Consider the following 15,681-nt stretch of genomic DNA (forward strand, 5'->3'; position numbering starts at 1 on the left):
CCCTTCCCTAACCTTCCCTAACCTTCCCTTCCCTAACCTTCCCTAACCTTCCCTTCCCTAACCTTCCCAAACCTTCCCTTCCCAAACCTTCCCAAACCTTCCCTTTCCTCTCTGTATATTCTTCCCAGGACTTTTCCAGCCTCTGTGTATTTGGCAGTCCCCCTTCTCTCACAGTGTTCCCCCTGACAGAACCTCAGGCTCTGCTCTGGCAGGGAGGCTGCAGGCACACAGAGCCACGGCAATAATACTTGCAGTGGTGTTTTTTCATTCAACAAAACTGAATGTGTATTTCTTCCTCCCGTTTCCTCCAAAGAGTACGTAAGAGATACAGTCACTTCTGTCATGAAAAGAGCCTTTGGGAGTCCTCAAGCAAAACCCACCCATACCAGCTGACTCTGCTCCCCAGGGCTCAGCTGCTGCATGTCTGGCAGAGGGCAGGGGCTGCCCAGGCCACCAAATTACTTCAGTCAGTACTTTATCAACAAGAGCAGGTGGTACGTAGAATTATGTGGAAATAACTTGAGGTGATCTACAGAGAAAGTCAAACTGAGTACTCAGAGATCATAACCTAATCCAAGTTCATTTTGGAATATATTTATACGACTTGTCAGTTAATCTGCATGTCAAGTGTAAGCTACTGTCAAGATTTGCCCTGGATATTATCCCCAACCACTAAACACACATTTACTGAAGACTGTAGACATGGCTTTAGCATTCTTAGAATCATGATATTCAAAGCTGTGTATAATTTTTGTATTTAGACACCATCATTGCTTTTTGTTTTATGCATTAAAAGAACTATAGCAAAATGACACACACTTGTATCTTTTCTTTCAGACTCCCTCAATACATCCATTTTGCAGAGTTTATTTCCTCCTGTGCATAGTGGCAGGTATGATGTTTTCTGTCAACTGATATGATATAACCTTTATATCCTAGTACAGCATTGCAGAAGCTTACATCCCCCAAAGCTTTGAAACTAAAAGGAACACAGGCAGCCAGGTTAAGAATAGCTAAACTCAGTGCCAGTGTAACAGTATTCCAGAAATCTGCTGTGCCAAGTCCTTCTTTTTAAATGTCTATGAAAATTGTATTAAGATTTTTGTAGGCCTTGACATGAAAAACTGTATTTTGCGTCCTAATGTGACTTAATATGCGTTGAAGAGCTCCATAAACTAATGACTTGGCTGAGCAGCATCCTGGGCTGGGGGACAGGAGCCATCCTGTGCTCCATTTGACATTCCAGGCTGTTAGTCAGACACTGTCAGGGGCAGCAGAATGTTAGCTGAAGTGGAAGGGAATATATTCAGATCACTTCTACTCTTCCAGTTTTCTGACTTCTTCCTGTTCTGTGATTATTCCTTTGCATCAACATTTAAAGGAATTTGTAATTCAAATATAGAATTTTTAAACTGCCAACAGCTCAAGTTCCATCTGGGATCTGAACAGTCAAGCTGAGCTCCTTCTGCTACACACAATACTTACACCATCACTACCAATAAATATTGGGAAATTAGAGCTCTGCAGATGGGTTTTCTAATGAACAGAACAATTTGCTCTTTCAAACTCTTTCTACAACTCTAATTATGATTCCAGTAAAAGCTAATTTTGTGAGGTAATATTTTTAAACCTCAGTGGCTCAAAATGTTTGTCAGATAACCCTAAATTCATGTGCATACTTAATAAAGGTTTAAAAACTGTGAGTGTGAGTGGCATGTCCATATGAATATCCACTGAGAGGTGCATGACACCAATTTGGTCGAGTGATAGTGAATTGTATGATTCACTTTTTTGGCTTTGCTCTAAGAAATAAACAATAGCTTTCTATATGATAGCAAAATTCACTTTTCTGTGACCTAGACAGTCACCTTTCAGTGTCTTTCTGGGTTGGTGCTGTGCAAGTGAAAAACCACCTTCCTCTCATTTACTTTATTGCAAGGGAGTGAAGTTTCTGACTCCTGATGAGGTTGGTCAGGGCTCCCTCTAGAATGTAGTTATGAGAGACCTGAGCTGGCTCAGTGAACACTGATGTGCACAGATCCACACCCAGCTGTGCACAGAGCTCTGTTAGTGGGAACAGCACAGGTTACAAAACACAGAGGACTTGGGGCAGCTTTTTACAAAATTTAGCCTGCAACAAGAATAGTGTTACATTTGGTATGTTTATACATACAAAAATAGGAGAGATTTCAGAGTTACTCTCTTTACACTTATTGCATTCAATTCATTAAAAAAACCCAAGATGTGCAGTTTTCTACCGTGTTTCAACTGACATTAATTTCCAAATAAAAGTGTGTTGCATTTTTGTGTGAGATACTATTTAATATTTTCCATTCATACTCAATTACTTCAACTGCTGCTAACTCAAAAATGCAGGGATTTTGTAGTTTGCCTCCATAGTAAAAGTACTCTCTACAAAAGCCATTTCCCTTCTTCAACTACAATGAAGAGAAAGTTATATTTATCTGATAAGTGCTTTAAATAGTTCCCATTTCAGATGAGATTTCTGCCAGACCACAAAACAAGCTGCTTCTACACTGCTTTGCCCGAAACCGTTACAAAATGAGGCTGATTTAGAAAATTAACACAATGTAGAAAATAAATACCAGAAACCCAGAGCTTGGATATAGTGACTTCTCCATTTCTCCTTCTTGTTTGCATGAAAAAGAATGACATATCATTGAGTTATTGTATGAGGAGGGAAAACACCAACACCAGGTATTAATAACTTTGTAAAAGGTCTTGAACACCAAAATAGCTTCTAATTATATTCTAAAATACCAACAACAGCCTGACATACCCAACTAATGATCAAGACAGGGAATGTCCATTCCTGTAATGAATTCAGGTTCTTTGAGAATTGCTAAAATTTTTTTCTTAGTGTGGTTTTGAAGATCATACCTAATAAGCAATAAGATATTACTTTTAAAAATCAAGACTCTGTTTCACTTTCTTAAAATAACAATTTTTGAAAGCTTTTTAATTTATGAATTTTAACAGTATTATTTCCGAAGCTCAAATTTTCAACTGAAAAGTTCAAGTTTAACACTATTTACGCACTGGCACTGCCCTTAGGACAGAAATGTTGGCTTTTAGAAGGAAGGTTCAATTCTTTTCAATGAAGAATGATTTTCAGATTTATGTTAAGTGGGGAAGTATTATGAGTTCTTTTCCAGGATTAATCAGAATCCTGAAACTGTTGCAGAAGGTCACTATGGGGGTACATTTTGATCCATCACTCTTGACTATATCAACATGTAATCTCTTCAACCCATTATCTTTGTTAGAATTGAAATTCATACATAATTTGGAAAGGATTTTCATCGAGTTAAAGGTTTTTAGTTAAATCCATGATGTGGATTGGTGAAAAAAATCTCTCCTCCCTTCCTCAAATACAGAAGACATTTTTTTTTCTCAGAAAAATACACTTCCTAAGCAACACACTACCTGACTGCATGAAATCCCATCTCTGCTTGTGTGATAGAAGCAGAGTAAGGCAATGTTGGCCAACTAAGCTTATCACCAGAATACACCACTGCATTACAAAACAGATGAGTAATCCTTCCAAAATCTCGGGGGCTATTACATTTTTTGCCTACACAGTTAAATGCATTTAGAAGCCCTTGGAAAACTGTTTCTCTTCAATTTAACTTCTTTGTAAGTACAGCATAAACCATGCACTCTCACCAAGGATGGCCCAGGTATCAACAGTACCTGAGGCATAAATATCCAAATGCACGGCTGGAGCTGGGAAGTGTTTGGGCAGATCTGTATCCACAGACACCCAGGGTTATGGAACAGAGCACTGGAAAGCAAATATTAAAATAAACAGTCAGTAAAAACAGATGTAAACCTTAGCTCCTCACTCTGCTGCTCATACACAGTATATTCCTGAACACCCAACATTCCAGAAATCCACTAACTCTCCAAGTGCCCTGTCGATGACACCCACAGTTTTGCTCCTTCTGGGGAATTTAACACTAGGTGGCACATCACACCATGCAATGTGTAATGAAGTGCAAGCACACACTGCTTGTCCTTTAAAAGCTTCTCAAATCAACACAGTAACACATCCATGGCAGCCATGGCTGCTGCTGAAAAAGGGCCTGGAAGAATAACTTTCATACAGTATTCATAGGCAGATGTTTCTCTTCAATTTAGTACTAAATTAATCATATCAAGCTTTATTATATATTAAAAATCTATTACATTAGCTGATGCTAAAATATACTTTAATATCCACATGGGAGTTGTAAGTATTAAGTTATGCTTTTATTTCACAACTGTTTCCAAAATAACGCCATCATGGTTTAGTTTCACCAGTGATGCATTACTGCCTAAAACATTATTTTAATTCACAATTTATAGCATTGAATGTAACTACCAAATTTGGAACACAGAGCTGGTAGCAACACAGTGATTTTTTTCATATTAAAAATGAGTAAGACTATAAAGTTGAGCCGTATTTCTCCAGACCTCATTTTTTCACAGGTGCTGTGGGATCACTGATCACAACGGATCCCAAAGCTGCACCGCTCAGCGTCTGGAGCTTTCCAGGCAACCAGGATATTTTATTCATAAGGCACCTACTAAGTCTATTTTTAGACCTGTAAATAAATATCTGTGATTCACCTAGGTACTATATTTGTGATGCATGGTTGCACAAAATCCTTTCAATTGGATCTGTATTTCATATGCCTTGTAACAGCTTGAAAACATTTAAGTAGGAATCAGTGAGGAGAATATTTTTAAGCTACACTTATGTCTGACGCATGAATCCTGTAACAAAATGCAAAATAATCTCTGTGTAAGAATTGGCATGCACTTCTTTTAATCTCTGCCCCTAAGAATAAAAAAAGAGAACCTCTCCTTTCAAATAGAGATAAAGCAAGATCTCATAGGGAAATAATTCAGTCAGTGAAAACTCTGCTTATAGTTGCCTTCGTATGAAGGCAAGGAAAGGAGAGTTAGAACATAAGACAAAATGCAATTTTTTTCTAGAAAAGAAAAATAATTTTTAGAACTCAATTTCATAAAAACTGAGACCAAAACCTAAAATGCTTTAATTGACAATGTAAATTGCAAGACAAAGAAGTTCTATGGTTGCCATGGCTGCCTTCAATGCCTTGATATGCTTTCCTGCCTTTATTGTTAACCTTAACTCTCAACTCTGAATTTATGTCTTTTACTGCCACACCAGCCCTTCTTCTTCAGAATTCTATTCCACTGCTTGATCTCCTAAACTGGTAAGGCCAGATAACTTTGGGATAATAAATCTCACAGTTCAATATTTCAATTCAACATTTTACATGTTAAAAACAAGACTGGAAAAGAGTACTCCAACATCAAATTCCTTTGCTATGCAAAAATAACTGTGGTTAAACAGTTACAGCCTTAGGTACTTTCTTAGAATGATTTTTCTTGTGTCTGGGCAGGTATCCAGCCTAGAATAAGATTCTCTAGCTGTATAACATGGTTTTCTCCACCAACATAGGAGAAAGAGCCCATGGTGCTCTAAGTACAGCCAGTCAACCAACACACCAACCACAGCTATTTTGGTAGCAACAGCACCTTACAAAGAAGTGGGCTCCACAAAGTGGTTAAAACTATCACTCAAGGAGGTCAAATTGTCAAAAATAACTTTCCCTCAAACCCAGTAATCAGGCTTGTATTTGTATGTTGAAATTACAGGCAGTTTTGCATTGCAAACAACTCTGTGGCAAACCAAAAATACAGGCTTTTGTTTCCCTTCCCAATACACATATGCTGATTTATGTTGTCCATTAGGTAGAAGGAAGTTTCCTCTGTCTTTAAAATAAAGCAGTCCTTTAATAAAATGTATTTGGACTTTGAAATGACAAAATAGCAGTTGGGATAATGTAACCTAAGGACAAGCTCTCTCCTGTCACACTGCTGTGGCTATAACCACCACAAGCCCTTGAATTCCATTATTTTTAAAGAATGATGCTGACCTGGACTACCCATCAGTGGGGTTCTGTTTCCAACAAAATGACACTGTAATTCAGGCAGCTCAGTGTATGCCATGTCTTTCCCTGTTACCTAAGGGGCAAAAGGGAAGCTGAGACTGGTCAGCTTCTTCCTGACCAACGGATGCTACCAAAGTGTCACCGAAAGAACCACAGTCGCTGTTACATCCTCGCAGTGTTGGGTGTGAAACTTTTGACGTATTCTATATAGAAATCATGTTTTAATTGCGGCATTGTGTAGCATTGTGTCCTAGGATGGACAAGCCAAATACAAACAACAAGCATCAGGGAGATCTCTCTGTCTTAGGCAGCACCCGGACACATATGGCTACACAAGCTGACAATTACCAGTGGGTTTGGGAAGGCTTCAATTGACTGGTGTTATTGTAGTTAGTGACAGTGTCAGATTTAGAAGCAGAAAATCTAAGGATGAAAAAGACTCAGAGATAATAACAGCCCTGAACTCATGACATACTCCTGCACCAAAGGGACAGTAGTCTAGGCTTTGAGGATAACTACCACTGGTAAGGGCACTGTAGGATCGTGCAGCAGCACAACCATATGTGCAAACTTTAAATAGCAAATAACAAAGAACATGAAACCAAATAACCAGATTAAAACGCCATGGTTTCGAAAATCACTGAAACTGTGTGCTTTGTACTTTACCATTTTAAGGCCAGATTTACAGCCCTGTGTTAGCAATCAAAATATACAATTAAGGGGAGAGATTTTTCAAAGAAGTCAGCAGTTCCCATTTAGGATGGAACTGGAAGTAGCTAAGTTTCCTAAACTGCTTATCAACCAGCAAGTTCCAATCAGTTTATGTATTTTTAAAATATCACTGTTTAATTTTGAGGTCTAAATGTGAATTCAGTTCTTGTTAAATAGGATGGATCCTTGATGCAGTGTGGAGAGTAGCTGTTTGAAAAACATTTTCCTTTAAAACATAGTTGTAAAAAACCAGAACCACTCAAGCTAAGTTATCATCCAGTTTTTTACTGCAGCCACAGCACTGCAGTAACTACTGCAGTACTACCTTATTTGCAGCAACAAAAGCCCTGCAGCTTTGCCAACGTAAAAGCAGAGCTTTGTGATGTGCCAGTTGGGTGCACTCACTAGCTTTGCATCCTTAATAAACACTAGGTAGCTAAAAATCTGGAGGATTTAGCCTGGCATTACTGATTTTGGTCTTCCTTTGTAAAGGGTGTATTTTTTTTAACATTCCAAGTCTAGAATCAGCAAAAAAGCAAAAGCTGGAATGTTGATCACAGTGCAAAGCTGATTAAGGAGGAAATAAAACAAGACAATGTATCCAATGCTTGGATCAGGAATCTGTTCACAGTAGTAGACAAAATACTTCTCAATGAATAAACTCCAAATCGACCCCTATGTATCATCCATTCTTTGCACAACAAACTCAAATAAACCTTCAGTTCAAAATACTACGGAACCAAAAAGCAGATCTTGGGGGAATATATTTTTAGAAAGTATATGCATGATCATCAGATGAACACTGGGTATTTGGTTCTTTACTTTTAGAAGAAAACCATCTTTCCCCTGCTCAGTTATAAAGCACTATGTATACAAACTAACCCCAAAACTTTTCAGAGAATAAAAATGAGTCAGATATGGGCCTGTGCCCCCAACTTGAAGTACAATCTGAACTTTCCCAAAAGGAGTTTCTGGAAATCCTTTTGCTGTATCACATTCTGGGTCAAAACATCTCACTCAGGGAATTAATTCAAGTTCTTACTAATCCTATGCTGAGTGATGCAGTTTTAATTTGAACACATCTCCTCTACTCCATCTGAATTTATCTCACTCTTCTGAGGAAATAAAGCTAAGAGCAGAAAAGTGCTATCACTCAAGAGTGTCGTTCATGCAGCTACAAAATTACTGAGTACTTTCTTTCAGTGTGTTTCAGTTTAATTTTACAAACTGTGTTCACCACTTTTTGCACTCATTGCAAATTACATAGTTAAAAGACCTCAGACTCTGCTACTAAAGAATCATTTGCTCTCATTCCTTTTCCTAAAATAAATTCAAGTTAAAGTACATTATTATTATTATTATGGATGTCTAGGAAAGTAGAACACATCTAAAGCTTCTAAGTGCTCCTTCCCTAATTCAGTTATTCCCATTAAGTTAAAACTTTCACTTAGGAACGTGCAGATGATATTGCTATGGCAACGTTAGAAAGTGAGTCCAATTTTTTGAAAGATTCTCTCTCCAGATTTGTTGCAGTATGACAAGCCAGCACTTCTGTTCTGGGACCCAATGTTCCTTATCACAATCAAGAAGGGGGGACTAAAAGAACTGTGCAAGACCCTCTGCTGGACACTTCAGACACATTTAATTCTGGCCTAGGGAAAAACCAGAAATCCAAGGTAAAGACTACAATGAGCAGACTTCTGATACCTTATTTAAAAAAAATCAGTGAATTCCTTCAGGACAGCAAGCAGTGGCAGCAGAAGAGGGAGACACTGTAAAGTCTTCCAGTCTTCCATTTGTGAGATGTCACAAATTTATGGACAACAGAGTAAGCCAGACTGGACTCCGGTTTATTGCAAATTGAATTTATTACCAGCAGTAGACATTTGGGATGTTGTGCATAGCTTAATTTTACAGTAACTCTCTTGAAAGGTTTAAATAAATAGGAACCACTTGTTTGAGAAAAAGGGTACCTCTCTGAGTACCATAAATGCCCAGTGTCATCTTATCCACAGCAAAATGCAGGGGAAGAAATTTAAATACCTAATACCAGAGGAGACTTAGACATATGACAACTATACCAGTCTTAGCTGAATACCATATGCTGTGAAGACATGACTTACATTCATATGCAACACAAGTAATGTGACATTTTGCTTCTATATCAAATTAATATTTTAAAGGATATTGAAGAAATGGTGGAACAAGGATAAAAATCAGATTATTAGTTAGATTAGTCTTTGTCATGCTCATTATTTAACTTAAAAAATACTTTCCTCTTTTATTGGTCTGTATGACTTAGGAATCATTCTTTAAAGAATAGAAGCCAAGATTATGGACAAAACAAGATATAAGGAAAATTTAGAAATAGATTCCATTTAATAAAATCTTACCAGATCAAAGTGACCCTAGACTTCATTTGAAATTCATATGTTTAAACCACAGAATGGAAACTTCCAGTTCTATTGAAAGCCATGCCTTGCACACAGCCCTTCCCTCCTGGAAACTGGAACCACAGCCTGGCACTGAATTTACTGAACATCCTCTGTGCTCACTCCCACTGCAGGCTGGCATTCCACACTGGCATTCCACACTGGCATTCCACACTCTGCCTGCTCCAGGCCAAAGGCAGAGCCCTTTAGTGACCCTTGGAGCAGCAGAGGTAAAATAGGGATACCAAGGGAATTCAAGGCATGTGTTAACATTCAGGATCTTGAGCAGAATTCTTGGGCAAACAAGATGGCAAACAGGAATGTTAGTCCGAGGTGAACACATGCAGCAGAATACAATGAGCTGTCATTCATTCACTTGACTTCTTTTTTTCCATTTTAATTTCCAAATGGGCACCTAGTTTTAAAAGGATCCTGCTCCCTGATCCTCTCTATGATTTTCCAAAACTAGATGACTTCCTTGAGGTGTGTTCATGAAGAGAAGTGTAGTTTAATTTTTTCATTCATGTTCAGTTTTGAAAGATCAGTGAGTAAACAATACATATTTGCATATCTATCAATTTGGGGAAAAAAATCTGAAGTATTTATTAATTATTATATTATAGCTGTGATGATGTAAGGATTAAGAAAGAATGATTTTATAGCTGAAAACTGAATGAACAAACAGATGCTCAGCAAATAAAAAGTTGTCACTAAAATATAAAGTCAATCTGGTACATTCTAACTAAAATCAGACATATTTAGCTATTAATTTTGCCTTGATAAAACGCAGTGATTACCTATCCTTACCATAGGTCTTTTTCAGTTTAGTGTTTATTGCAACACACTGTTCATTAGTGCAAAGTCATCAGTCTCTCTGCACTAATCCTTGGCTGATGCATGGCTGTGCGTGGGAACAGAATCTACTGGCTGACCGTGGTTATGATCCTTCAGCTTTTTACAGCTTAAAAAGCAACATGTACCCATGAGTTCACAGCTAAACTACTCCATTGCATCTATTCTTCTACAAATCTTATTATTAGCTGGAGTTTGATTTGCTAAATTGTAAATTGAATTGGAATTTGGAAGATTTATATAGTACTTGCATGCCAATTGCAACCTTAACTCTTGGTTCACAGAGTTCTCCTTTTGGTGCTACATGTCTTTTTCAGGCAGTCATCTCAAGACATTTAACACAAAAGAATTGGGAAATACTCCATGGTTTGAGTAGGATATACTAGCCTTTGTAATTACAAAAAACCCCAGGGAAGTGCAAATGAATATTTCTACACATTTTCTATGAACAAGCAAGCTAAACTAAGTGAAATAACAATATAACTATGAGAACATAATCCTATCATTGGAAGTCCAAGAACAGCATAAGTGCATTCCATTTTTTTCTCCATTCCACACAAATTCTCTTGCTAATCTTCCAAGACATTTCCATCTAGAGAGGAACTGTCACAGGAGTACAAAACATACATACACAAGAATCATAAAAATCAAAATGAAGAATGTACAGATGGAATAACCAGCCTTCCCCATTCTTCAGACCACACTTGATCTCCCCAAGTTAGAACCAGACGTGTCATGAACTCAGAGTTCCTGACTCCATTTGTGCTCCAGAAGGGAAACATGTCAGGTGGATTTAAATACTGCTCTTTTTACAAGAACAAAAGCAGTCTTCTTCATTCTCCCTGTTCTATTTAAGTAGTTTCCTTTCTTGCTCTGACAGTCATGTAGTCTCCTAATTCACATACAGTGGACAATGTGGCCCATAAACGGCAAGATTTATTTTGATATAACTGACTATGTATTTATTGTGCAAGTCCACATGCTAGAAATAATCAGCATTTTTACTCTTACTTAACTTTTCTGATTTGCTCAGTTGAATCCTCTTAGAAATGGAATAGAATGTTTCAGACTTTGAACAGAACACTTGCTTATCACCTAAAATCAAATTATTTGCAGTTCTTGAAGAAAAACATCTGTGTTTATCACTATAACTGTCAGCACAGAATGGACCTATTTTTAAGTTTGGGATGCATAATAAAGAAAAAAATTTAAAACATCTGCATGCATTAAAGAAATGCAGTTAAATCAACAATCTAAGTATGTTGTTGTATTTTATGCTCTACTGTAGTGAAATGAAATTTAAAAAATGAGCTGGAGGTTAAAAACTTACCTAAACCCATGGCTACAGACATCTCTGGCATTATGATAAATGCTAGTAACTGAACTTAATTTAAAAAAACTTATAAATTCAAGACAATAATTAATGCTACATGTAAAGAAAGAACACCAAGTGACTGAACACGATAGTTTAGCACAGAGCTACATTTAAGGTCTTTCTTTATCTGCTGCACACAAGGAAATCCCAACAGACATGGGTTACTGTCACCCTCCTGAAGCTTTGGGTGACCTGAGGAGATATTCCCTAGTCCTTCCCTCACTGCAGAGGATCCTGGCTCTGGAATGGCCCAGAGAAAGACTCTACATGTTTAGCACATCATGAGGAGAGAGGTTTGGAGCGAGACACGTATGGACAGAGAGGGAAGGCTGTAAATTATTGAATACTTCAAGAATTATGACTGTTACTAAATGACTGCCCAGTTAAACATGCTGTATCTTTTGTAAAGGGAGGTGATTATGGAACAAAGCCATATTAAAACAGAATGCTGAAATCAGTTTAAAGAACTCAAGAACTCTCCTCTAATATTCACAAGTATCTATAAAGGTACATTCTTCACAATCGAGCTAAACATTTTGTCACAGCTTTCTGCTACTAATAAACAAACTAATTAGATAAATTGGATAGGCTTAAAAATGCTGCAATATAATAAAGATATCCATGAACACTCTTAGAGAGTGTTGGTACTTCAATGTGCTTCTGAGGAAAAAAGCTCAGAATATATATTTTTCATATGATACTTTCAGACAGACCAGGTGGCAAAACAATTACAAAATTTTGACTTGCTAAAGTTGTCACTTTATTTTCTCTCTTACTCTTGATTTTTTGTAAAGCTTCCATTTAAAAATTATTTGTAATAAACAGAAAAAAAATCTCCTTCAAACAGCACTAAATTAGGTATGTCTCTACATAACACAATAAGTCAAAACCAACATTCCAAACTGAATGTGTGTTGTACATCTCTGTTACTGCTAAAGTACATATTACCTTTATTTTTGTAAATTATTTGCATCACCTTAAACATTGTTTTCTCTGAGAATTGCTGCTCCTTGTAAAACTGCAAAAAAAAAAAAAAAAGAAATGGTCACATTCTACTTTCTTAAGGTCATAATATAAATTGTCACTCCGGTTACTATAGAAACAGAGTGGATTTCATCATTTTAATGCATGCAGTGATAATTGTTCTTATTTCAGTGTGTGGCTAGGTAGTTAATGGTGCCAGCTGCAGTTAGCACAGACACAGACTATTGTCATCCAAGCTGCTGGCTCCTGTTCTGTCACTGGGAGCTTCCCTGACCATCAGCACTTCCTAAGGGAACGTTCAGGCACAACCAAGAGCTGTTCACAGGCCTCTGCTCTGTGGCTGGAACAGAATTCCCTGCAGGAATTATGTTTTCACATGAAAAACAAATAAATATGGCACAGCATAGAGAGCTTCTTCAGATTATTCATTCAGGTCATTCATTCAGTCAGAAAAGCTGTTTTCTACGTAGTAGCTTCTAAAATTTGGGTTGCACTGAGAAAAGGTTCAGCTGACATCCTGTCTGTAGTGCAAGCTTTCCCTAGGACAGCCCAGTGCCACAAGTTTACAGCACAGCTCTCTGTGCAACTGCATATTTTAACCCTATTATAAACACATCAACAGGTGCTAAGTAAATGTAAATACTGCAGCTATTACATGTCTGCTCAAATTTAGGCCTATTTAGAATATGCAAGTGAAAGCAATATGGGATGAGACTACCATTATTCAAATCCCAGTGTCATCCAATCTCAACCCAAAATTAGGTTGCATCAGTTTTAAAACTGATATAGTCTAAACCAAGCAGTTACTGGTCCCACAGAACATTATGACCAGCAGAGATCCCTGGTGGTTTGGGATGCCACCTTTCCTGACACACAACCACACACACTGGCTTGCACCAGCAGTTTTCTTACACATATTATATCACAGCTGAGCTTTGTATCAATTTAGGAAGTGTACCAGGATTTTAGTTCCTCTGGATCTTTATTTCACAAAATCATAAAGTGGTTGAGGTTGGAAGGGACCTCTGGAGGTCAACTTGTCCAACCCTCCTGCTCCAGCAGGATGAGCTAGAGCAGACCATGTCCTGATGCCTCTTGTGTTACCTGGCCAACAACCTCTGCTCTTTCTTAGTGTACAGTTAATAAGGAATAACCATCATGAGTGTCACTACAAGTATTGTTATCACTTCTACTAAGATTTGGCTTGAAACATGGAAGATTTATTCCCAATCAGTTATTCTCAGTTCATGTTAATTTGGTTATAATTAATGGAAGTTATGGGAAATATTATTTTCTTGTAAGAGATGCAGCTGAAGTGAATTTTAAATATTAATGAGCTTAATCTTTATAAGGATAACTGCAATGCTTAATGTAGACAACTCAAGCAGACAGATGCTTTTCTTAGAATGAAGGTGTTTCAAATCAATAGGTTGACAGGTTAACTACAAAGCACTATTTGCTGAACTTAGCCTTCCTTGCACGACACCATAAAGTACCTAAATTGTACATGGGATCAGGCTTCCCTCTGACATATGTCTGTGCAATTTGGTTCTGAAAGTCTCTCAGAAACCAATACTGTATGAAAAGCAATTGGCTTTTCTTGTCAGTTTGCCCAACCTAAAACTGAAAAATGTTGCAATGAATTAGAGCAGCATATCACCAAAAATAGACATTTATGCAAAGTACTATGAAAACTGAATTATGACTCAAATTATACCTGGAAACGCCTGTTTAGAGGTCCCATCTGTAAACACAGAAAATTCTAACAGACAAAATGTTGATGGTGCTATAATTTGTGAATGCCAATAATGACATTAGCTGTTGCTGGACACATAATACCACATAACTCCTGTGCAGTTCTTTCATTAATCATTTCTCCTCAGATCCTAAGAATTGTATTGTATGGATTCTTAGTCTTGAAATTTTATGTAGTGTATCCCTGCATGTCTCTGACTACTGAGTATTTCCCAATTCCCCAGGGAATCCTCACTCTTACTCATACATATGTACATACATACCCTACTTATTTTGTATTTAGGTCACATCAGCTCTACACACACAGCAGCACCAAACAGGTCACCATATGTCCAAAAATTCCACATGTATTTGTTATGTGTGTACATTCTGAAATGTATTTGATTCACTACAGTGAACGTATATGTTTGTTTGGAAATATAGGAAGCACAATTAGAATTTTATCAATGTATCAGCAGCACAGTGAGCTCAGTGCTTTGGGGAAGTGTCAGATGTACTGCATGTGTGCTCCAGAGTGCACACACACACACAGCTTCCTAGTAAATCTCTGGCAAATGTGATAGCCTTGTATTTTCTGAAGGGTGGGTTTTTTTGGCAGCCAGCCAGGCTGGAAAGATTCTGCTGGAGCCCTAGAAGCTATATTTGGTAATAACTCACTTCCCAGCAGGCATATATAAATACATGTGAGAGGAAAAACAAGGTTCTTATTCTCACCCATTTGAAAAGAGCCCAGTGGAAAGAAAACCAAGAGTGTTCTCTGCAAAGGTGGCTCACTGCATAGGGTTGGAAATGGCTGTGACTGATTCCTGCCCTTCAGGCCCTGGCACACTTGCCCACAGCTTGGCTCATTTGCTCAGGACAGGCACTGGGCTGGCACTGGGAGCAGGAACACAGTAGGATCAGAGAAGCAGGGTTGACTTTTTTTTGTAACAAGTGTTCGCTTTGAGCAAGTATAGCTAAAATAAATAGACCATAATAGGAAGAGAGTAATTTAGGCATGTTTCAGTAGTCAACTCTCATAATACTTTGTTAAGGATAATGTTAAATACTTCACCTTCATTACAGCATATCACAATATATGGTTTCCTAACCTGAACTCCATCAGAATAGACTATGTGGCAAAAAGACATATGAGAACTAAGTAAGAACAAATTACATAGAGTGATATAAAGAACAGCAGTACAATTAAAATTTGGAGAGCAACAGTCCAGCAAAAGTGGCATTTTTTTCATATTCCAGATATCAAGCAGTAATATCAACCTTGTGAGCAAAACTGAAGCATGTAAAAAACCTGTAACATTTCAAGACAAGTCATCTATGCAATTACAGCATTTTTTATGGTGAACAATACAATCCTACAAGGCTGAATGAACTCAAAGAGAAACCACTTGGAAAAAGTTCACTAGAAAATACTTCTATAGCTCATATTTGAGCTACTTACATGGGATTGCATCTCAGATTAATTTCAGGGAAAGCAGGGGAGAGAATCTGTGATAGGGTTAATTAAATATGCAACTTCAAAGACCTTCTGAGATCTGGTTTTGGCTCCCTCCTGCTATATGGGACATGCCTGAAAGAAGGGAAG

At 37.6% G+C, this 15,681-nt stretch overlaps 1 protein-coding gene across 1 annotated transcript in view; it reads right to left on the reverse strand.

The window, feature by feature from the left end:
- ESRP2 (epithelial splicing regulatory protein 2) overlaps positions 1-15,681 on the reverse strand; it is a 179,431-nt gene that overhangs the window by 125,884 nt on the left and 37,866 nt on the right. Inside the window, exons 4-5 of the mRNA XM_017824396.1 lie at positions 12,306-12,375; positions 3,715-3,805 (exon numbers count right to left, since the gene is read on the reverse strand). The gene's annotated coding sequence lies outside the window, so the exon portion shown is untranslated. The remainder of the gene's footprint in view (positions 1-3,714; positions 3,806-12,305; positions 12,376-15,681) is intronic.

The sequence above is a fragment of the Lepidothrix coronata genome, unplaced genomic scaffold, assembly GCF_001604755.1.
Source record: "Lepidothrix coronata isolate B3197 unplaced genomic scaffold, Lepidothrix_coronata-1.0 Scaffold110, whole genome shotgun sequence".
Taxonomy (NCBI): Eukaryota; Metazoa; Chordata; class Aves; order Passeriformes; family Pipridae; genus Lepidothrix; species Lepidothrix coronata.